This window comes from Oratosquilla oratoria, chromosome 33, assembly GCF_046742065.1.
Source record: "Oratosquilla oratoria isolate Oo_2021 chromosome 33, ASM4674206v1, whole genome shotgun sequence".
In the NCBI taxonomy this organism is placed as follows: Eukaryota; Metazoa; Arthropoda; class Malacostraca; order Stomatopoda; family Squillidae; genus Oratosquilla; species Oratosquilla oratoria.
Window position 1 is genome coordinate 13,013,382 of NC_134809.1, and position 24,501 is coordinate 13,037,882.

A 24,501-nucleotide genomic window follows, 5' to 3' on the forward strand; every position below is an offset into this window, starting at 1 on the left:
AGCGCTTTCGTATATTACATCATCAGTGCAAAAAGTACTTTTTGCACTGAAGATGTAATATACGAAAGCGCTCTGCTTCACTAATTTATTTTTCCAAGTGGTCTACTTTGCATATTTTACCTTGTATACGGGAATGGAGCTATGCTCGTAGAGTCCCGCTTCTTTGCTTCCATTCATCAAAATTTGCTTTAGATTCCTTTGTCTTTTTGACCTGGTTTATATTTTTATACAACTTGGGACATTAGTCTACACACGTGGAAAGATATATTTCTTCATAATGTAAGAAAGAAATCTCCCAACTTTTATTATGGCTTGTTGATTTTCATCCCATATCAGAAAACCTTTTCTGATCATTATTTCTATAACTTTCTTTGGTATAGATATACCATTATCATGTCGGCTTCCTTTTATTTATCTATTTATTTAACTTTCTTCGTATGCATTGCCGTATAGACTTGTATTTATCTTGATTGCCCATCATTGCATGCTTGTGTGTGGGGGTGTGGGTGTGGGGGGGGTGTGGGTGGGTGGGTGTGGGGGGGGTGTATGTGTGGGTGTGGGTGTGTGTGGGTGGGTGGGTGTGTGGGTGTGTGGGTGTGGGTTGGGTGGTTTGGAAAAGGCCCAAGTCGAACTCGACAAATTGCCACAATGCTTACTTATGATGCCTCACTTCCAGAATCCATCTTTGTACCGGCCTTTCCGGGATATGAACTCGAGTCTTTGCGCGCGAGACGAGCGCGTTACCACAGAGCCATCCGGGGCTTCCTAAGGGCGCAGACACACCAAGCTTACGACCTGTTTCCGACCGCCGGCGACCACCTGGTCGCCGGCCAATTGCAGTTAGTCTTTGGAAGTCCCTGGTAGTCGGTAATAAAATATATAAAAAAATAGATCAATAGATAGATAGATTACAACACACACTGAATAGTCCCAAGTACATAGATTTCCATCTTATCAACCACATTAAGTTTTTCAATTTCAATTCCTTACATAGGTTTTGTGTCGCCGACCGATCGCTTGGTTTTTGGTCGAAGGTGGTCGGAAACAGGTCGTAAGCTTAGAGGGGCTTTACACGGTCTAACGGTCTGTCGAACGCGGTTCGACAGACACGTGTTTAAAGTGATGTGTGAACGGGGTATTTGGGGTTTAACCAACGTGTTCGACAACCAAATACCCCGTTCACACGTTCACACATCACTTTAAACACGTGTCTGTCGAACCGCGTTCGACGGACCGTTAGACCGTGTGAACACCCCTTTAGTGTGACTGGGGCTTAGCCTGTGAGGGTGTCGGAATTCCTCAAAGAACGGGTAAAGCTATGGTTGCATTAGTCAACGGAATGGTTAATCCGTTCGATCAAATCTAATAAAGGGATAAATGTAAACCTCCATCAAAGTCTGTGCAAATTAGATAGTTATGCATGCAAAGAAATGTCAAAGTTGTGTAAATTGTAATTTACCAATTGTGAGTAATTGTCCTTATGTTTGTTGACTGCCTGGACGACAGTAAAACCATGTGTACCTCTTCTGCTACGTCTTCTAGTTTCTTCTTCACCATGACTTATTCTGTGAGTTTTTTTTTTCCTATTGTAACTCCTTTGTACTAGCACTGAAGATGAAAATATACGAAAGCGCTCTGCTTCATTAGTTTATTTTTCCTGGTGGTTACTGCCGCATTTGTGAACACATTTCTAGTGTGTGTGTGTGTGTGTGTGTGTGTGTGTGTGTGTGTGTGTGTGTGTGTGTGTGTGTGTGTGTGTGTGTGTGTGTGTGTGTGTGTGTGTGTATGTGTGTGTGTGTGTGTGTGCGTGTATGCATGTATATGTAGATAGATGGGTCTGTGTGTGTATATGTGTGTGTGTGTGTGCGTGTATGTATGTATATGTAGATAGATGGGTGTGTGTGTGTGTGTGTGTATAGATAGGTGGGTCTATGTGCGCGTGTATGCGTGTATATATGTGTATATATAGACAGGTGGGATTCTGTGTGTGTATGTATGTGTGTGTGTCTGTGTCTGTGTATGTATATTTATCTAATTGTATCTAATTGCATTTATGTAATTGAAGTACACAGGACAGGAGCAACGAACGTTTGGTTCTGTCTCTGAATCTCCAATTATTATCAGTGTGTGTGTGTGTGTGTGTGTGTGTGTGTGTGTGTGTGTGTGTGTGTGTGTGTGTGTGTGTGTGTGTGTGTGTGTGTGTGTGGATGTGGGTGTGGATGTGCGTGTACCTATGTGTCTATGTGTTGAGAGAGAGAGATAGAGAGAAACACGGGGGAGGGAAAGGAAGATGGAAGGAGGTAGGGAGAGAGATAAAGAGAGAGAAAAATAGATAGAAAAAGAGATAGATAGAGAGGGAGAGAGAGACGGGGGAGGTAAAGGAGGAGGGAGAGAGAGAGAGAGAGAGAAAGATAAATAAATAGAGGGAGAGAGAGAGAGAGAAAGATAAATAGATAGAGGAAGAGAGAGAGAGAGAGAGAGAGCCGGAGGAGGGAAAGGAAGATGGAAGGAGGGAGGGAGAGAGATAAAGAGAGAGAAAATAGATAGAAAAAGAGATTGAGAGGGAGAGAGAGACGGGGGAGGTAAAGTAGGATAGAGAGAGAGAGAAATAGAGAGAGAGAAAGATAAATAGATAGAGGAAGAGAGAGAGAGAGGGAGGGGAGTGCGGGAGGAGGAAAACACTGTCTACCTGTTTCTAATACTGTACGCATCGACACGACCATCGCATCGCATAAGCACTTGCGTTTGTTTATTCATATAGTATTCAAGAAGTCATTATGATTCATCTTCACCCGTATCTATCCTCGTGTTGTTCTAGAACATACTAGAGACTAGAGAGCCTTCACATAAGTAAACAAGTCCTCACGCTAGCTTTCAGTCACGTAGCAGTACTGCCTTCCTCCTCGCACGAACGTAGAGCTAATACGTGTAAACATCCTTACTTGTTCCTGGACTCACAATATAAGCAGACACATCCTGTCTTGGCCACGGTCCAAACCTTGAGCTCAGAAGGAAGTTAACTTACCTTTGCAGTCTTGTGGGTGTGCATGAATATGTACATTTTTTTCTATATGTGTGCTTGTTTGATTGTACTTAGTTGTATTTACCTAATTGTAGTACACAGGGCACAGGCTACGATTGTATGTTCCTGTGTCTGGTTCCACGATTATATGTGTACGTGATTCACTGCAGTCTTGGATCACGTGTTAGACCCATGATTGACAGCTATTACCCTCCCGAATGAGAGCTCAAAGCTGATGTATAACATGACCTATGGGTAATTCTGTGGCTTTACACACACATACACACACACACACACACACACACACACACACACACACACACACACACACACACATACACACATACATGCACACATACACACACATACATGCACACACACATACACACATATATGCACACATACATACACACACACACACACACATGCACACAACTCCTTGTCCACCAAAGTTGGAGTGCCGGCTCGCATTGCACAGATGCTAAAATTTTCAGCTTTGAGAGAGACTCGAACTAGGGTCGCTTAATTAGCGGCAGAGAGCGGTACCAGTGCCCCGTCGAGCCGTGTGTGTGTGTGTGTGTGTGTGTGTTTGTCTGTGAGTGTGTGCGCGTGCGTGTGTGTTTGTGTGTGTTTGTGTGTGTGTGTGTGTGTGTGTTTGGGTGTCTTTGTGTGTGTGTGTGTGTGTGTGTGTGTGTGTGTACGTGCATGTGCATGTGTGTGCGTGTGAGTGTATCAGTTTGTGAGTGCGTGTGCGTGCGTGCATGTGCATGTGTGTGCGTGTGTGTCAGTTTGTCTGTGAGTGCGTGTGCGTGCGTGCGTGCGTATGTGTACAATTTCTTGGAACTGTTATCGCCTTGACGAAGTTTTCCTCCATTCCCCCCCGAGCTCGCTTGTCCACGCCAACTCCTCTCCTGTTGTTTATAGTTTGGATCCTTACTCTATCTACCTGTAATCGTTTTCAATTGCTTCTAGCTTTGTCTAGATAGATAAACTTGACATCCTTCTTGCCTTTTTGTCTTTTTTAGGGTCGAACTTTGGTCCTGCTTTCCTATATGTCTTTATATATCCTTCTTTGTCTATAAATTCATTTTAAGGGACGGACGTGCGTATGGTAGCAAAACTGACCGTCTCCCTTCTTTCCTTAAATGTTGTGGACGTGCTGTCTTGCGACACTGCATCTGACCCAGGGCAGTGGGCGAGATGCAGGGATGACCCGTCATCCAGGAGGTGCCAAGATAAGAGGGAGGGAGAGGGGTGGAGGGGAGGGGAGTATGTTGGGGATGGAATGAGTGGGAGTGGTTTTTATGCCTTTGTTTTTTGGCTACCTCCTTTATAAGGGGGAAAAAACCTTTGGTATATGTACGTATGTTAGTTGAAATTACTATACCAGGCTACAAAGATTAATCTATTCTGATAAAGAACTCGGTACCATTTTCATTATACCACGTGATCGAGGAAAAAAAATACACTCGAATACACCCCGATAAGACCTTGATTTTCATTGTTAAAAATGCCTGTGTTTCTTAAACGATAAGATACATTTTCGTTCGTAGCTTGTGTTTTCGATATTTTTCTAAACGAAATCTTAAGAAATTCTAAGAAAGGTTTAGAAACAGAATGTGTCATTCTTAGTTTTTATGATAAAATACGGCAACTTGTTTTTACGTTTTTTTATGTGAAACACACGAACGTTTCGTAACTTGAAATGTAGTCATAGCTGTCATGATCATTTCAAGATCATACTCGTATATATACATATGTACGAGTATATATGCGTATATACGAATATATATGCGTATATTGCAGTAATTCACAAGGCACACGTGAAAATAATTAGCAGAAAAACCACTGGGAAATAAAATTAGGCCGAACGTTTTCGTCTATTTAAGACATTGTATTCCTTGATAATGTCTTTAATAGACGTAAACTTTCGGACTAAGTTTCTTATTTCCCAGTGTTTTTTCTGCAAAATATACGTATATATATATATATATATATATATATATATATATATATATATATATATATATATATATATATATATATATACACAGTGTATTACTAGGTGAGGTCACAATAATAATGTGAAGCAAGCACAGCGTGTTGTGTCCAAATGACAGTTCGCTCCCCACAGCGTGCCATCCGTTGCATCCAGAGGAACTGCTGGCAAATACGACGAGAAAATTGCATCACTTGACACCTTCAATCACGATTATGTAAATATCGTCTAAAACCCCAAATAACCTGTAAATCATTTTCACTTGTATGCGTGAATTTCTTTCATTTTCTAGGTGTTCATGAGTGATAAGGAGGTTAAGGTTTGTTAGAATATAATATTCAATTCTAACGTTACAAAGAATTACAAAGGATTACAGAGGAGGAGTATGCCGACAGGAGACCTTTTGGTCCATAACTAGGTCGGATGCAAAACCATAATGATTATAAATAGATAAATAAATGGATAAATAGATAAATAAAAATCATAATAATATAAACAATAATACGTATTGCGAGGCCCACAGTCCTCGTGCTGGCAAGTGAACTCGTCTTCAACATGACAGCGCTGGAGTAAGGAGGGATTGAAGTACATTTCTTGTGAATCGGGTCAGAAGTTTTGTTGGAGCTACAAAATACAACAAAACAACAAAATGAAGGCAAGAGGCACCGTCGGCGTTTTTTTTTTTTTTTCCTTCTAATGAACTTATGTAAGATCCTCTCATTTAACCAGATTTAATTAGACGAAAGGCGACTTCGCCCTCCCATATTGTCACGAGGCCGAGTATATATTTCTCTTTAGAAGTCATAAACCAGCACAGTCAAACTTGCATGGAACACTGAGAATTTTTATATATATATATATATATATATATATATATATATATATATATATATATGTGTGTGTGTGTGTGTGTGTGTGTGTGTGTATGTATATATGTGTGTATGTATGCATGCAATTATATATGTATGTATACATGTAATTATGTATGCATGTATATATGTGTGTATATGTGTATGCATGTAATTATGTATGTATGTATGTATGTCTGCATGTATCTTTGTATGTCTGTATGTATGTACGTATGTATGTATGTATGCATAAATGCACTTATGTATAAATGTATGAATTATGCATGTATATGCATGTAAATGTATGTACGTATACATGTATGTCTGGTTGGATATATTTACGAATGTATGTATTTATGTATAAACAAAGAGGGCGGGAAAAGGCAAGAAAAGCATTGATATTACTCCGAGTTTATTTCTGACTCGTTTCGTAAGAGAACATTTCCAAACTTATTGCGAATGCAGACAAAAATAACCTTTCTGACGAAGACCCCTCCGGTCTTTCCTTACCCACACTCTTCGACATGCCAGAACGTCTCCACATAAATAATGTACGAAACGTGCGTAATGTATGTATGCATATATGTGTGTATGTATGCATATATGTATGTATTTATGTATATATGCATGTTTGTATGTATATATATACATATATGTATGTATGTAAGCATGTATGTATGCAAGCATGTATGCATGTATGTATGTATGTATGCATGTACGTATATACGTATGTATATATGCATGTATGTATTTACGTATGTATGAATGTATGCATGTATGTATGTATGTATGTTTGTATGTATGCATGTATGTATGTATGTGTATACGTATGCATACTTATATGTATGTATGTTCGCAAATGTATACATATCTATCAGGTTTCTTCTTTCTTCAGCTTTGTTGTCGTGATAACTCTTGTTTTCGTCTTTCTCACTGTTGCTCCGTCTTCTTCATCCTCCTTCTCCTTCACCTTTTCCTCCTTCCCCGCCACTCCCTCTTCCACTCCCTCCCTCCCTCCCCCACTCCCTCCCTCCCTCCCTTCCTCCCTCCCCCACTCCCCCACTCCCTCCCTCCCTCCCCCACTCCCTCCCTCCCTCCCCCACTCCCTCCCTCCCTCCCTCCCTCCTCTACTCCCTCCACCCCTCCCTCCGCCTCTCCCTCCACCCCTCCCTCCGCCACTCTCCCTCCCTCCCTCCCTCCCTCCCTCCCTCCCTCCCTCCCTCCCTCCCTCCCTCCCCCACTCACTCCCTCCCTCCCTCACTCCCTCCCTCCCTCCCTCCCTTCCTCCCTCCATCCCTCCATCCCTCCCTTCCTCCCTCCCCCATTCCCTCCATCACTCTCTCACTCCATCCCTCCCTCCCTCCCTCCCTACCTCCATCTATCCTCTTATGTCTCACATTTTCCTTGTTGCAGTTGTGTGGGAACTGACTGTCACTGTTTGCTGTGGTTACCAACTTGTCCAAGATTTTTGTTTTTCTTAACTACGCATTCCAACCTTCCTTGTTTCCCAAATCATTAATATTCGCTTATTTTTACTTCCTTTTCTATTCACTTAAACGTCACTTGATCCACTTTTATTTCTTAATTTCATTTATAAGTTTTATTTTTATTTATCTATTTATTTATTCATTTATTTATATCTATATATTTATTTCTTTTTTTTTGCCATCCATCAAGTCTCAAACTGATCTGTTAATTACCACTTCACTGATGTTATCAGACCCAGATAACGTCTAATCTTTTGGTCTATTCCCCCCCCCCTCGGCTATCTCTATTCTCTCCCCCCTCCCCCTCCCCTCCCTCCCTCCCATCCCTCTGCTCATTCCGTTTATGTTTGTCTATATTGTAAGTGAGGTTTTCATCTAACTTTACACCTTCCACTTCTCGTCCTCTTCCTCCTCCTCCTCCTCCTACTCGTCCTCTACCACCTCCTCCTCCTACTCCTCCTCCTCCTCTTCCTCCTATTCCTCCTCCTCTTCCTACTATCCTCCTCTACCTCCTCCCCCTACTCCTGCTACTCCTCCTACTACTCCTCCTCTTCCTCCACCTCCTCCTCCTCCTCCTCTTTCTCCTCCTCTTCCTCCTCCTCTTCCTCCTCGTCCTCTTCCTTCTCCTCTTACTCCTCCTACCCTACTTCTTTTCCTCTTCCTCCTCCTCTTCCTCCTCCTTTTCCTCCCCTACTCCTCCTCTTCCTCCTCTTTCTCCTCCCCTACTCCTCCTACTTCTCATCTTCCTCCTCCTCTTCCTCCTCCTCCTATTCCTCCTCCTCTTCATCCTTCCCCTACTCCTTCCCCTTCTTTCCTACTCTCTCACCTTTTCCCCCTCTTCCTCTTCCTCATCCTACTCCATCTCCTTCTCTCCCACTCCTTTTTCCTTCCCTCCCATTCCTCCTCCTCCTTCCCTCCCACTCCTCTTTCCTTCCCTCCCATTCCTCCTCCTCCTTCCCTCCCACTCCTCTTTCCTTCCCTCCCATTCCTCCTCCTCCTTCCCTCCCACTCCTCTTTCCTTCCCTCCCATTCCTCCTCCTCCTTCCCTCCCCCCAGTTTCGAAATTCTATTGCAACAGCACTATGTAGAGAGCGATGGGATAAAATTACGAAAACTGAAGGTATGACACCAGAGAGCGAGATGTGGTTTGCGTCTATGTTGCCAACAATGCGCTCACACGCCAAGGACTTTAACAAGGGTGATGCAGACAAGGTCATCATATTAAGACAACAGGGTAGGATTCGTAGTAGTGGATTTAAATTGGACAAATTTAAGTTTAATAAAGAAATAATCAAGAAATTGTTTAATAATAGTGTTTAACGAATAAAATAGACTTAGTAACCATGATGTAAGCGCTGAAACTAATGATTGTTTTTTGAGAAGAGAAGATCAATTTATGGATGGGGATGATAGGTGGTAATGGAGATGGAACTGCCTAGTGTAGGCCCTACGGTCTCTTACACTCTCCTTCATTCTTATGTTCTTACGTCTGTCGGCAACTGGGCACCACGCAAATAGCAGAAAAAAAATATTTCCAGAGAGATTTATGGGGTCTGGGAACTCGAAGAACCTTGACGACTGAAACTTCCTACCAACGTTCTCTCTAATCTGTGCGCATGCGCGCGCATATATGCTTTACAACTAACGCACATAAAGAAAAATAAATTCTGCGCACACAATGTTTTCAAATTAAAACCCACCCAATAAAGAAGTTCCACCCGAACATCAACTTACAAATTCACTAAAAAAATATTCTAACTTGCTAACCGTCAAACCAATAATTGCTTTAGTGGAGGTAGTATATGATACAAACTTATAAATCGTGCGTAGTTGCTTTAATGATCAGACGATGGCTTGCACGGGTCCGCACGTACTTTTCAGAGTAGGAAAAGTTCACGCACAAGCTAATTTTTGTGCAGACTCACAGCAAAGATGTAGAGGGAACATTGATTTCTACCCAGAGAAATTCGTAGTAACTGGTATCGTTCCACCTTTCACTGCTAATGCTTTATTCCTCTTTCTCTTCTTTCCAGGTAAGAAATAAGGAAACAAACGACCGATCACCGTCCATAGACAATGAGGTCTGTAAGGTAACGCTTTTCGTAATGCAATTACCTCGCTCTCGCCTCATCCTGCATGAGGTATGAGCAGCATAACAGCATAAGCTTTATGTGGTCAATACGTAAGGACTTCTATGACTCTACTGGCCTAGTATAGGCCTTATGGTCTCTTGCAGTCTCCTCCATTCTTGTGTTTTTATGTTATATGCTTTTATGATTAGAGGCTGATCTTCACTCAAAGAAGAATGCTGATATCTTTGAACTTATATATATATATATATATATATATAATATATATATATTTATATATATATGTATATATATATATATATATATATATATATATATATACATGTGTATATATATTATATATATATATATATATATATATATATTTTTTTTTTTTTTCTTCTTCTTTTTTAATCTCTTTGGCTTCACCTTGGCGCACTGATGTCCCCGAGGACAGGAGAGTTGGCTGTATTATCGATGACGAAATGACATAAATCTTCCCCCTCCCCCCCCCCTCTCTCTCTCTCTCTCTCTCTCTCTCTCTCTCTCTCTCTCTCTCTCTCTCTCTCTCTCTCTCTCTCTCTCTCTCTCTCTCCCTCCCTGTCTCTCTTTTTCATTCTTTCTCTCTGTCTATCTCTATTATTTCCTCTCCCCCTTCTGTCTTTCATTCTTTCTCTCCTGAATACAACTTCGAGAAACCATAATCTATCTTACGCCTGAATGCTGGAGTTAATGATTCTTTTTAGACATATTTATCTACCTGTTATATCTAGTGCAGCTACAGTTTATAACCATAGCAAGATAAACGTCCGTCAAATGTCAAAAATGTTACAGATGCAGTGGCCTTGTGGTATAGCTCTATGCAAATCTAATGTATTTCGCGCACACACACACATACAGGCACGCGTACACGTACACACACACACACTCACACACACACACACACCTCTCATGGCGCTGTGGTTTGAGCTCTGGCCTGCCACTACGGAGGTCCGGGTTCGACCCTCGCCCGGGGCTGAAATAATATCAGTATCGCAGCGCTGAGGGGTGTTACTCCAACTCTCGTGGGCGGGGAGTTGGGGGTGTGTGTGTGTGCAAGGTCATAGCATTACCCATAGATCGGACCTACGAGCTCTGAGCTCTCTTCCAGGAGGGAAATAGCTGTCGATCACGAGTCCAACACGTGATCCAAAGACCAAAGTGAACACACACACACACACTAACACACACACACTCACACACACACTAACACACACACACACACACATTAACACGCACATACACACACTATGTGTATGTGTGTGTGTGTATGTGTGTGCATGCGTTAGTGGTTGTGTGTGTGAGTTCGTGCATGCGTGAGTGTGTGCGTTTGTGTGCGTGTGAACATGCATGCGTGCGTGCGTGTGTCTGTGTGTGCATCGAAGGCAGTTGTTAATTTCTTTCACGTTCCCGTAGTCTTATCATGGAGGTCTATAACGCTGCCTCCTGCCACGAGTGTGTGGTTTCCACAAGAGGACCGTTTGATTTCAATGTCTTCATTTTAAGCCAGAAGGCATTATCTCCACGAAAAGACGATTCCACGGATTAGCGCAGGATCATTCTTCATTTACGAAGTTTCCATTTGTGGATACATTTAATATCTATCATTATTCTCCGTCCGCGTGTAGGAATTCGTGCGTTCGTAATTTTAGGACATTTTTGTGTACGGCATGTGTGTTTGTGTGTTCTGCAATTTTCGGATACAGGCTTCCAAAGACTTGAACTGACCCTCCCTCACTCCCCTTTTCCCAGAGAAACTCAGACGGAAATTATATGTTTGCTGAGGGCTGACTAGTGAAAATGGAGTGGCGGGGAGCGTGAGGAATAAGGGGCCTGAATGCTCTAGGTTTCGCCCCCTCCTTCCTCCCCCCATCCCCTGCCCCCTTCCCCCCTCCCCCTCGCCCCCCTTCCTCCCCCGGACACAGAGTCATTACCTTATCGCACCCTCTTATCGAGGCCGCTTGTTTGTCTCGTGCCGGGTCAGTCAGGTGGAGTGCCGGACGCCTCCCTACCCCTGGGCCGCCCCCATTCGCGGCTCTGGCAAAGATGCGGTATTTCCGTCGTGCCGGGGGCAGTTGTAGTCTGGTGGATTTTACGACTGTGGGTGTTCTTCTAATGGTAGCAGTGTCTTCTGGGAGCGCAGAGGGAATGGCGGAGGTGATATCGATGATAAAGTTCCTGGTAATGGTGACATTGGCTGGGGTTGTAAGTTAGGTGTACATGTGTATATAAGTATAAATGTAAACGTAAATGTGAAGGTAAATGTCTATGTGTATATGTATATGCATATGTATATGTACATGTACATGTATATGTATATGTATGTATACATGTACACTATATGTATAGTATATGTATTGGTTATTGGACAGAGTAGTCGATCAGTATCAATACGGAACATCCATTGACAACACTAAGCTCAGTGAAAGTGGCTATGCCGATGATGTAATTTCTACTGAGTTGCTGCAGGTGCTGGATCCATATATGTGTGTATATACGTGTGTGTGTGTGTGTGTGTGTGTGTGTGTGTGTGTGTGTGTGTAGTTTAGCATGACTTTGGATCACGTGCTAGATTTGTGATGGAGAGCTATTACACTCCCGGATGAAAGTTCCAAAGTTCATATGCCTGACCTATGGGTAATGTTGTAACTGCACACACACACACACACACACACACACACACACACACACACACACACACACACACACACACACACACACACACACACACACACGCACGCACACACGCACATTCGTACACATGCATAATGCATACATACATAATCGCACAGATGCACACACACACACACACACACACACACACACACACACACACACACACACACACACACATACACACACAAGCACATACACACACGCGCGCGCGCACACAGATACAGACATGCACACACAGTCGCACACATACACAAGCTCACACACATACACACACACGTACACACACACACGCGGACACACACATACACAAACACATTGTCACATACACGCACACACACAAACACAGACATACACACACGCACACATACACACACACGCACACAAACAGCTAATTCAGCGATCTGTGTTCAAGTCACATCCAGGGCTGAAAACTTCAGCATCGCTGCATTTCGAGCCGGCACCCTGACTCTAGTTGGCAAGGAGTTTGTGTGTGTGTGTGTGTGTGTGTGTGTGTGTGTGTGTGTGTGTGTGTGTGTGATTATGTCTGTGTGCTCTCACAAATTAAATCATTTGTCTCTTTGCCTCCATCGATCAAAATTGTTTCCAAATTCCGTTTGACTTTGACGAAACTATTTCTCATTTCAGTTCGTTCTAAAAATTGATGCCTGAGCCAGAGAACCTGTATCGTTTATTGATATCTGTCAGACACTTTGTCAAATCAATTATTTTTCTACGAGCAACGGGCTGCGCCCGACCTCACTACGCTGGGGCTCGGCCCTTCGGCGCCCATCCCTACGGGGGTTCGCGGACGTCCCGCTCTCACCCAATCAGTCGTCTTTGTTACCGTGACATCCCCACTTCGGCCAATCACTCGTCTTCGTTGCCCTCACGTCACCACTCTCTTAGCCAATCAGGGGCCGGAGGGGACGAGTCCCTTTGAGTCACATCTGGCGGAAACGGGAACATGTTTTATTTATTTATTTATTTATTTATTTATTTATTTATCACTCTTTTCATTGATCTGAGCACACCAATCACGCGAGCTCTCCTCTTCCCTTCTTCTCTTTTAATTTGGGTAATTGCGTATATTGCCAATTGTCGTTTCTGTTCTTTGTTTTGTCTCGATCTGGTTTTCCATTAATTCTATTGTAATTCTGTTTTATTTATTTTTCATTTTTTATTTTATTTTAATATATTTACTTGATTATTTATCTTATTCATTCATTCATTTAATTATTTATTCCTTTGTCTATTTCTCTATTTATTCATCTGCTTATTATTTCATTTATTCATTTAACTATTTATTTGTTAATTTATTTATCTACTTATATATCTATGTATATGTTTATTTATGTTATCTATATATTTATCTATTTATCTATCTATCAGTAGTAGTAGTATTTTACTACGAATAAAGTTCTCCTTGTGTTTCTTCATTAATTTTTCCGTCCACCCTCATGTTTGCTGATAGCTTTAGAAAGAAAACTTGCTCACATTCTTATCGAGTGACGAATGGCCCATGGCCATCATCATTCCCAGGTCCTTCTCTTCTTTGGTTCTTTCCGTTGTTCCATGTCCCATTTCGAGCAGATCACCTAAGTATGGGTCAGGCACGGGACCGGGAAAAGTTTAATGCAAGGACGTGTATATATATACAAACACTCAAGTAAGTGACCATGAGTTATAGCCTTCTTGCACGGAAGCCCACCGCTTATTTGTCATGAAATTCATAATTACGAGATCATCTCTCGCGGGGAAGGGCCAGGACGTGACCCGACGGGGTGTCGTACGTGTGGGTCGTGACCAGTGTCTGGACGTGCCCCGGACGTGCCTCGGACGTGGCCCGGACGTGTCACGGACGTATCACGGACGTATCACGGACGTATCACGGACGTGGCACGGACGTGTTCCATCTCGGTCCCACGACTCCACGAGTGACTCCATGACCCGTGACCTGACTTCGACCTCCCTTAGAGGTCACCCAAGAACTTCTACAGAGTCTTCCTGAACGTGATGAGAGTTGACCCTCCAGTAGCCCACTGCAGGGTCTTACTATCCCTCGCGGAACGATACAGCCTCTATGCCAAACCACGGTTCGTTGATGACGTATTGGTAAGAAGTGAATGTGAACTTTCTGGATGTGTTGGAATGGCCATTGTTGTCGATGTAGTCTGAAACTCCGATGGCCTTCTTTTCCTTTTCATTATCATAAACTAAATGGTTCAACCGTCCTTCCCATCTCAGCACTTCAGGGACGTAGCTGTGATGTCAAGTGATTCTAGCAAACTTTTCAGCCATTTCATTACATTACACATTGTAGACGGTAGGTGCGTCTTCCCCGGCCCCCCACATTTTCGAAGAGGCTTTGCAGTGATGATTCTTTACTAAGATGCCACGAAATTTAATTAAATAGCCTAGCGAGAACAGAAATGAAAAGAAAAGTGCTATCCAGAAAGAAAAGGTGGCACTAACCTAACTTAACCCAGCCTAGCCTAACCTAAATTAACCTAACCTAACCTAGCCTAGCCTAGCCTACCCTAACCTAAGTTAACCTAACCTAACCTAAGCTAACATAACCTAACTTAGCCTAACCTAAGCTAACCTAACCTAATCTAAGCTAACCTAAGCTAACCTAACTTAAGTTAACCTGGGTAAACCTAATCTAACCTAGCCTAACCCAACCTAACCTAATCTATCCTAATATAACCTAACTTTACCTGGCGTAACCTGTCTTAACCTGAGCTGACCTAACCTAATCCAACCCAACCTTCACTGCAGAGAGGACACCACTGAGATGAAAAGAATATTCTGCCGTCAAACAGAATAAAACGAAACGTGCTTCCCTGTAAAGAGAGGGTGGAACTGGGGCCCACTCATCTCGCCACCCCCCACCCCTCCTACTCCGTGTTTCGTACATGAGGAGGCTGGGCGATACTTAGGCTGAACTTAATGTTCAGATAAAGATCACGAAAGATTCATGACCTGCGTGCCATAACTCCCGTTCCTCGCCCAGAGTATCTCTCTGTCCTAATCCCATCACCACGAACTCAACAAAATTATTCTACCCACCGACCTCGACCATCCGTACCAAGCTCCAAAAACTATGACCTTATTAAGAGTTTCCTCCGTTTGGCTTCCATTAATCGTGGCACGACTTTAATTACACGTGTCTGCCAAGCGACCAAAGGGAAACGAAGTTGTATAGAATTATGAAGAAGAATGGTTTATCCTCGTAACCATTTCGAGAAGATAAGGTCTGTTGATAATGCTCTGTCCACCGCCAGTTAATGTTTCTCTGCGCTTAATGACCTTTGCTATTGTTGTAATTCATACGAGAGCCTTTGTTGTTTCCCTTCAGATCCGAAGTCTTCATTCATCTATTTTCCACTTTCGTGCTACCACGCTACACTCGACGCATCTCGTCTGCTTGCCCTCCACGTACTAAGTGTAGCCCTTGCATCATTGAAGTGGACTTTAGATAGACTTTGTTTACGTTAGGCATTTGGTACCCCTGACTTGGGTTTCGTAGCCGACTTTCTTCTGTTCTCGATTCTTTGTTAACATTTCTGAGTTGGTACCCCTGTCCCGCATTCCTCGTTCGAATTTTTATTGTCTTCTCTCTCTTTTTATTTTATTTTTTTGTTTGTTTACACTGAACAATTGGTACCCCTGACACGAGTGCCACCTTCAACTTTTTATCTATTTACGCTTTTTCTTTGCTTACAGTCAACAATTGGTACCCCTGACCCGCATTCTTTGTTCGACTTTTTATTCTCTTATCTTTTTTTTTTACACTGAACAATTGGTACCCCTGACCCGAGTGCCTCCTTCAACTTTTTATCTATTTACGTTTTTTCTTTGTTTACATTCAACAATTGGTACCCCTGTCTCGCGTTAAGCGTTTGATCTGTTTTCACTTCCTCCACTTTACATAGAATTATCCTTCTGTTGCGATCTTTGTGCAAGTCCTTACGATCTCATAATCTTATTTCACACGTACCGACATTTCACCGCGCGCCGTCCACGACACGACGTCGTAATATCATGTTAGCGGGGTATGTCGTACATCATATCATTATCGTACATTGTAATTGTGTGTTGCTTATTAAGGGAATTATATGTTTCCCCCTCTTTATGAAATTGTCATATGTTTTGTTGTTTGTTGTTTTATTATTTATTGTAATTATGTGTAATCATTGTGTATATTGTAATTGTGTTGGATGTCGTATAGTGCGATGCGTGTCTGTTCGCGCCAAAATTGGCGGCGTGGCGTCAGTTGAAAGCCAGGTCTCGTTGTATACACACGTATTAGTTGTCAGTATCAGAGATTACAGTGTGTTTCCTACAATTGACTTTTATTTAGTATCCACCCAACACATCTATGTCTATGAACGTTTTCACGTATCACTACCACGGCCACGTGTGAAAACGTTCATTGTAATTCATGGTTATCTGAGAACACGACGTCGTGTCTTGGACGGCGCACGGCGAAAAGTCGATACGTATGAAACGACCCTATGAGTTCTCGACCATACAGACTTCACCGGAAACCGAAGAATAATGTTATCTTTCTTGTCTTTCATTTTTTTAATAATCAAAATATTTCTACTAAACAAACAGCAGATTTACACAACTTCATATTACTTATTCTCATCCTCATGTTCATCCTTTGCTGATTCATTTCCTTGTACTCACAGACACATTTCTAAATACCCTCATCACCCTTTCATTTTGAGTTTCTCATTTCACATACCCACGATATCCGACCTATTTTCTTTTACCATCAAGACGCTATTTCCTTACGTTATTTGCATACTTCCAGTTCTCACCAACCCTTGGTAGGAGCACAGACGTTCAGAGTGTTATGTCCTCCACCCTTTACCTGTTCCTTTTCTTTTGTTTTTTCTCTTTTCGTGAGGTGAGGAGGTTGTCAGTCTCGCCGATTGTATGCATCTCGGTCGCTTCTTACGACGCGCAAGGAATACTTGGGAAATGTTCATATTGATCCTGTACCCCAGGCCCAATATATATATATACATATATATGTGTGTGTGTGTGTGTGTGTGTGTGTGTGTGTGTGTGTGTGTGTGTGTGTGTGTGTGTGTGTGTGTGTGTGTGTGTGTGTGTGTGTGACCTTGGTCTTTGGATCGCGTGCTGGACTCGTGATCGACAGCTATTTCCCTCCCGGAAGAGAGCTCAGAGCTCGTATGACCGATCTATGTGTTATGCTTTGACCTTACACGCACACACACACCTAACTCCCCGCCCACGAGAGTTGGAGTAACGACTCGAAGCACAGCGATATTGAAATTGTTTTCATCCCTGGGCAGGATTCGAACCTGGATCGCCATAGTGACAGTCTGGGACTCTACCAACCGCGCTACCGAGTCGTGTGTGTGTGTGTGTGTGTGTGTGTGTGTGTGTGTGTGTGTGTGTGTGTGTGTGTGTGTGTAGATACGTAGGTAGGTGAGTAGACAGGCAGATATATAGTTAGGTTAGGTTAGGTAAGAAAGAGGAAGGAAAGTAGGGATGGAAAGAGAGTTGAGTCCCTGAACTGCGAGGCGCATAGTGTCCGAGAAGCATCTCATGCAAATCGGTCCCGGATCACTACCTCTTCCGCTGGAACTGGAAACATACTGTACGTGGCCCACTTCCAGACACTGCCTGCTCGCTCGCAAAGGAGATCAATACGCTTCTTTACCGATGGCACGTATTTAGCGGAAGACGTAATGTTTGTCGTGTGTGTGTGTGTGCGTGTGTGTGTGTGTGTGTGTGTGTGTGTGTGTGTGTGTGTGTGTGTGTGTGTGTGTGTGTGTTGTGTGTATCCGTGTGCGTTTTCTGTGTGTACATGTGCATGGACATTCAAGCAAAGCCTTCGTCGACATAAAATGATATAAAAAAAAATTAAAAATGTTTTTTGAACCGAAAGAAGACCTTGATCATTTCCAGAAAATGAATATCTCTGACCTAAGTTTGAACAACCGGCGACTGATCACGCTAATTCAACACAAACATTTCTTCCCGGAGAGATTTGTTGGCTACTGCGGTGATGTCAGATTTAAGTCTATAAAACTAAAAACGAATAAATTAATACATAAAAAATTAATGACAACGTCCTCACATATATAAATTATTAATAAAACAATTAAGTTTATTAACTCATTCATTTCATTTATTAATAGATAGATAAATTGATAAAATTAAATTATATGATATAAAAATAAAATAAAATAAAATAAAATTAAACAAAATAAAATAAAAATATTATAAGATAAAGTAAAACAAAATAAAATAAAACTAGATTAAGAAAACTATAAATAACACATATATTATCATTATTACCTGGTCAGTGTATGCCCCAGTTAGGTTCACTGCTCTATCTCCCCAGTCAGTTCATATTTCCAATTTGATGGAACTTCTACTCTTTCTTCTTCTTCTCCTCCTCCTTCACCTTCTTCCTCTTCTTCTTCTTTTTTTCGTCTTCTTTTTCTTTTTCGTCGTCGTCTTTTTCTTTTTTCTTTTTTCTTCTTTTTCGTCTTCTTCTTCTTCTTCTTTTCTTCTTCTTTTGTTGTTGTTGTTGTTCTTCTTCCTCTTCTCCCTATTCTCCTTCCTCTACTTCTTCCTCTTCTTGCTCTTCTTCATGTTCTTCATCTTCTTCATCTTCATCTTCATCTTCGTCATCTTCCTCTTCTTGCTCTTCTTCATGTTCTTCATCTTCTTCATCTTCATCTTCATCTTCGTCATCTTCTTCTCCTCCTTCTTCTTGTAAGACTTCTTCCTGTGGGCTCTTTCTAGCATTTAATGATTACTGAAAATATGCACTTCCTTCAGCATCTGACGCTTGTGGTGGTTCGAGTCCTAACCCTGCCATTTTTTGTAACATTACTCACCTCAGACAACCATGAATAGAAAAAATAAATAAATAAATAAATAAATAAAAATCTAACAATGAAACTAAGCGGCCAACTCAGAACTAACAGAGAATAGGCCTGGCCATAGAATCAAACTGCCTTAGATGCATCCATCACACGGAGGACACTTACTGGGACTAGCGGCCGTCGCCGGAAACTTGGAAGCCGCGTGTCTTCTGCAAGAGACACTTGGGGCAACGGACTGATTGATTGGAGTGTTGTCCGCTGAGTTGGCGTGGTATCTTGTATGTGACTGTAAACTTTAGTGTATGTTTAGTTTTGTGTTTATCTTGACATGGGTCTTGGTGTGATATAGTATAGGGAGGTATGAGAGAAGAAAGACAAATTATTTTGTATAAATATTAAGGAGAAGAGAGAAGAAAATGAACTGCTGGAAAGGGAAGATGTCAAGAAATGTGAAATGTGAGATCATTAGTAAGAGAGAAAAAGAGAAGCAGAGAGAAAAAAAAGAGCTGGAACAGGAGATGGAGGAGCAAAAGGCGGACAGAGAGGAAGAAGAGAGTACAGAAGAGATAACATAGAAGAACGAAAAAGGAAAGTGAAAAGAAGTAGGAAGAAGAGAAAGAGGTACACAGAAACAAAGGAACAGAAAGTGGAGAAGAAAAAGGTGGACAGAGAGGAAGAAGAGAGTACAGAAGAGATAACGTAAAATCACGAAAAAAGTGAAGAGAAGTAGGAAGACGAGGAAGAGGTACAGAGAAACAAAGGAACAGGAGGAGAATGAGAAAGACGAAGACGAAAGAATCATCATAAGGTCCAAAAGAGGTAAAGGAAGAGGAGGAAAGTGGCAAGTTATCTTCTCTCTCGCTTTCAGCCTTCCTTTTCGCCCCTTGGCTGAATTGTCATCCTCTCCACTTTAACTTCACGGCCTTGGCACAAACCCTCCTCCACCTCCTCTTCCACCTTCTCCTCCTCCTCCACCTCCTCCACCTCCCCCTCCTTCTCCACCACCTTCTCCATCTCCTCCTCCTTCTACGAAATGAAGAGTTTGCCTTTTCCTCTTCCTTCCCGCCTTCATTTCTTCTCCCTCTCCCTCCTCCTTCTCCTCCTCCTCCTCCACCTCCTCCTCCTCCTCCTCCATCCCTCCTTCTCCTCCACCTCCTCCTCCTTCTACGAAATGAAGAGTTTGCCTTTTCCTCTTCCTCCCCGCCTTCATTTCTTCTCCCCCTCCACCACTTCCTCCCTCTCCCCCTCCTCCTCCTCCTCCTCCTCCTCCTCCGCATTATGCAAAATTAAAAGTTTGCCTCATCCTCTTCCTCCCCCGCCTTCGTTTCTTCCCCCCCTCCACTACTTCCTCCTCTTCCTCCACTTCTTCGTCTTCTTCACCTCCTACTTCTCCTCCTCCTCTCCCTCCTCCTTCACCTTCTCCTCCTCCTCTCCTCCATCTCCACCTCCAACTCCTCCTTCTTCTCCTCCTCCTTCTCCTCCACCTCCTCCTCCTCCTCCAACTCTTCCTCCTCCTCCTTCTGCGAAATGAAGAGTTTGCCATATCCTCTTCCTCCCCGCCTTCATTTCCTCTCCTCCTCCACCACTTCCTACTCCTCCTCCACCTCTTCGTCCTCTCCTTTTTCTCCTCCTCCTACTCCTCCTCCTTTTCCTCCTCCTCCTCCTCCTCCTCCTCCTTTTGCAAAATGAAGAGTTTGCCCCATCCTTTTCATTTCATCCCCCCTCCACCTCCTCCTCCTCCAACCTCCTCCAACCTCCTCCTCCTCCTCCAACCTCCTCCTCCTCCTCCAACCTCCTCCTCCTCCTCCAACCTCCTCCTCCTCCTCCTCCAACCTCCTCCTCCTCCTCCTCCTCCAACCTCCTCCTCCTCCAACCTCCTCCTCCTCCTCCTCCTCCTCCTCCTCCTCGTTCAAAATGAAGAGTTTGTCTGATCCTCTTCCTCCGCCTTCATTCCTTCCCCCCCCCTCCACCACTTCCTCCTCGTCCTCCACCACCTCGTCCTCTCCTTCCTCTTCTTCCTCCTCTACCTCCTTATCTTCTTCATTCTCCTCCACCTCCTCATACTCGTCTTCCTTCTTCTTCTTCCCCTTTTCCTCCTCCTCCGTTTTCCCAACCTCCTCCTCCTTTTCCCTTCCTCCTTCTCCTCCTCCCCTCCCCCTCTTTCTCCCCTCCCCCTCTTCCTTCTCTTCCTCCTCCATCTTCTCTATCTCCCTTCTCCTTATCCCTCTTCCTCCTTCTCTCACTCATCCCCTTCTCTCTCCCCTTCATGTCTTCCTCCTTCCCCTCCTCCTCCTCTTCCTCTTCCTCATTCTCATCCTCAGTCTTCCCCTTCTTTCCCTTTCCCTCTTCTTCCTTTTCCTTCTCTACCACCCCTCTCCTCCCACTCCGCCTCCTCCTTGTGCTCCTCCTCTTCCTCCTCCTCCTCCTCCTACTTCCCATCCTCTTAGTTCTTCTCCCTCTGTCCTTCTTCCGCTTCCTTTTCCTCCTTCCTCCTCCTGTTCTCGTTCTTTGGCTTCAACCTGACCTTCTTCCTCTTCCTCCTCCTCCTCCTCCTCCTCTTCTTCCTCCTCCTCCTCCTCCTCCTCCTCCTCCTCCTCCTCCTCCTCTTTCTCCCCTCACTTCTCCTCCCCATCCTCCTCCCCATTTTTTCTCTTTCTCTTCTTCCTCCTCTTCCTTTCCCTTATTCTCCTTATCCATTTTCTCCTCCTCCTCCTCCTCCTTCTCTTTTTCATCCCTCATGTTGTCCTCCTCCCCCTCCTAGCCTCCTCTTCCTCCTCCTCACCATCCTCCTCCTCCTCCTCCTCCTCCTCCTCCTCCTCCTCCTCCTCCTTCTCCTCCTCCTCCTCTTCCTCCTCCCTCGCCTGATTCTACTCCTACCACTCTTCCACCTTCTCCACTCCTCCTACTCCTTCTACTCCTCCTCCCCATTCCACTCCTCCCTCAACTGGTCCTATTCCTACCCCTCTTCCACCACTTCCCCTCCTCCTCCTCCTCCTACTCCTCCTCCCCATCTTATTCCCTTTCTCCTCCCTATTCTCCTTCCCCTCCTCCTCCTTCTACTCCTCCTCCTCCTCCTCCTCCCCACCTTCTTCCCCTCTTCCTCCTTCTCCTCCCCACCTTCTTCCCCTTCCCCTCCTCCCCCTTCTCCTTCCCCTCCTCCCCCTTCTCCTTCTTCTCTTCCTCCTCCCCACATTCTTCCCCTCTTCCTCCTTCTCCTCCCTATCCTCCTTCCCCTCCTCCTCCTCCTCCTCCTTCCCCTCCTCCTCCTCCTCCTTCTTCTCCTCCTACTCCTCCTCCCCACCTTGTTCACCTCCTCCTCCTTCTCCTTCTTCTCCCCCTACTCCTTCTCCTCTTCCCCACCTTCCTCCCCTTCTCCTCCATATCCCCCTTCCCCTCCTCTTTCTCCTACTCCACTTCCTCTTCCTTCCCCTCTTTTTCTTTCTCCTTCTCCTCCCACTCCTTCTTATCCTCCTTTCCCTGCTCCTCCTTCTCTTTCCCGTTGTTTTACTCCCTCTCTTTTTCCTACTCCTCTCCTCCTTTTCCTCCTCTTCCTCCTCCTCCTCCCGCTCCTCCTCCCCCTTTTCTTTCTTCCCTTTTCCTCCACCTTCACATCCTCCTCTTCCTCTCCCCTCCTTTCACTTCTTTTCCTCCTCCTCCTCTACTTAATCCTATTCCTCCCATTTATCTTCGTAATCCTCTTACCCCTCTTCCGTCATCTCCCTCCCAGCCTCACCCTCATCCTATTCCTTCTTCCCTTCTCTTCCTCGTCTCGTTATATCTCCTTTCCATTTCCTCCTTCCCTTCCTCACCTTCTTCCGCCACGTACTCCTCCTCCGCCTCCTTCTTCTCCTCCTCCTTCTCCTCCTCCTCCTCCTCCTCCTCCTCTTCGTCCTCCTCCTCCTCCTCCTCCTCCTTCTCCTCCTCCGTCGCCTTCCACTCCTCCTTCAATTACCCTTTCTCCTCCCATTACTCCTGTTTTTCCATCACTTCCTCTTACTCCTCCTCCTCCTCCTCCACTCTTCCTCATCCTTCACTCTCCTCCTTCGGCTCCTCCTTCTCCACCTCCTTATCTGCCTCATCATTCGTTTTAGTTTTCTCCGTTTCTTCCTCCTCTGCCTCCGTCTCCCCCTCCTCCTCCTCCTTTCCCTCCTCTTCCTCCTTCCCTTCTTCCTCTTCCTCCTATTCTTCCTCCCCATGTTCTACCTCCTATTTCTCCTCCTCCTCCTCCTCCTTTCCCTCCTCTTTCTCCTTCTCTTCCTTTTCCTCCTACTCTTCCTCCCTATACTCTACCCCCGTCACCCCTTCTCCTCCTTCTCCTGTTTCTCCTCTTCCTCCTTTTTCTCCTTCTCCTCTTCCTTTTCCTCCTACTCTTCCTCCCCATGCTCTAACTCCTCCTCCTCTTCTTCTTCCTCCTCCTCCTCCCCCTCCTCCTCCTCCTCCTCCTCCTCCTGTGGGACTCTTTTCCTATTCTCTCCTTCCTTCCATCCACCATCCTGTAGAACCCACATCTCTATCTCATTCGTCGATCCTCCTCTTCCTCGAGTCTGGAAACCTCCAGCAGATGGTCCTCGATTCTTTTATGCCGTCGTTGTTTTCGGTCTCTCATATTCACCGGCCCCGTTCTCTCGCCTCTTGTCCTGATCGACGATTCCCTCACGACGCACTGAAGCGGGAAGAACAGCGAAGTGAGCTCGAGTGATTGGACATCTGTTCGTATTGGTTTTCTTCTGGGAGCTTATGGTAGGTGATGGGTCTTCGGGAAGACACAAGAGGCTTCAGCCTCCACGTGGAATGATGTCACTGTGACCACTGGCTTCCTTTGGGAGCTTCTGGTAGGTGATGGGTCACCGGGAGGACGCAAGAGGCTTCAGCCTCCACGTGGAAGGATGTCTCTTTGACCACTGGTTTCCTCTAGGAGCTTCTGGGAGCTTCTGGTAGCTGATGGGTCTCCGGGAGGACGCGAGTCTTCAGCCTCCACGTGGAAGGATGTCTCTGTGACCACTGGCTTCCTTTGGGAGCTTCTGGTAGGTGATGGGTCTTCGGGAGGACGCAAGAGTCTTCAGCCTCCACGTGGAAGGATGTCTCTGTGACCACTGGCTTCCTTTGGGAGCTTCTGGTAGGTGATGGGTCTTCGGGAGGACCCAAGAGGCTTCAGCCTCCACGTGGAATGATGTCTCTGTGACCAATGGTTTCCTTTGGGAGCTTCTGGTAGCTGATGGGTCTTCGGGAGGACCCAAGAGGCTTCAGCCTCCACGTGGAATGATGTCTCTGTGACCAATGGTTTCCTTTGGGAGCTTCTGGTAGCTGATGGGTCTCCGGGAGGGCGCGAGAGGCTTCAGCCTCCACGTGGAAGGCTGTCTCTGTGACCACTGGGCTCCTTTGGGAGCTTCTGGTAGTTGGTAGGCTTCAGCCTCTACGTGGAATGATGTCTCTGTGACCACTGGGCTCCTTTGGGAGCTTCTGGTAGGTGACGGGTCTTCGCC

At 44.6% G+C, this 24,501-nt stretch overlaps 1 protein-coding gene across 2 annotated transcripts in view; it reads left to right on the plus strand.

Annotated features, from left to right (window-relative positions):
* The window catches only part of LOC143017763 (normal mucosa of esophagus-specific gene 1 protein-like), a 554,471-nt gene that overhangs the window by 31,246 nt on the left and 498,724 nt on the right, over positions 1-24,501 (plus strand). The window lies entirely within an intron of this gene.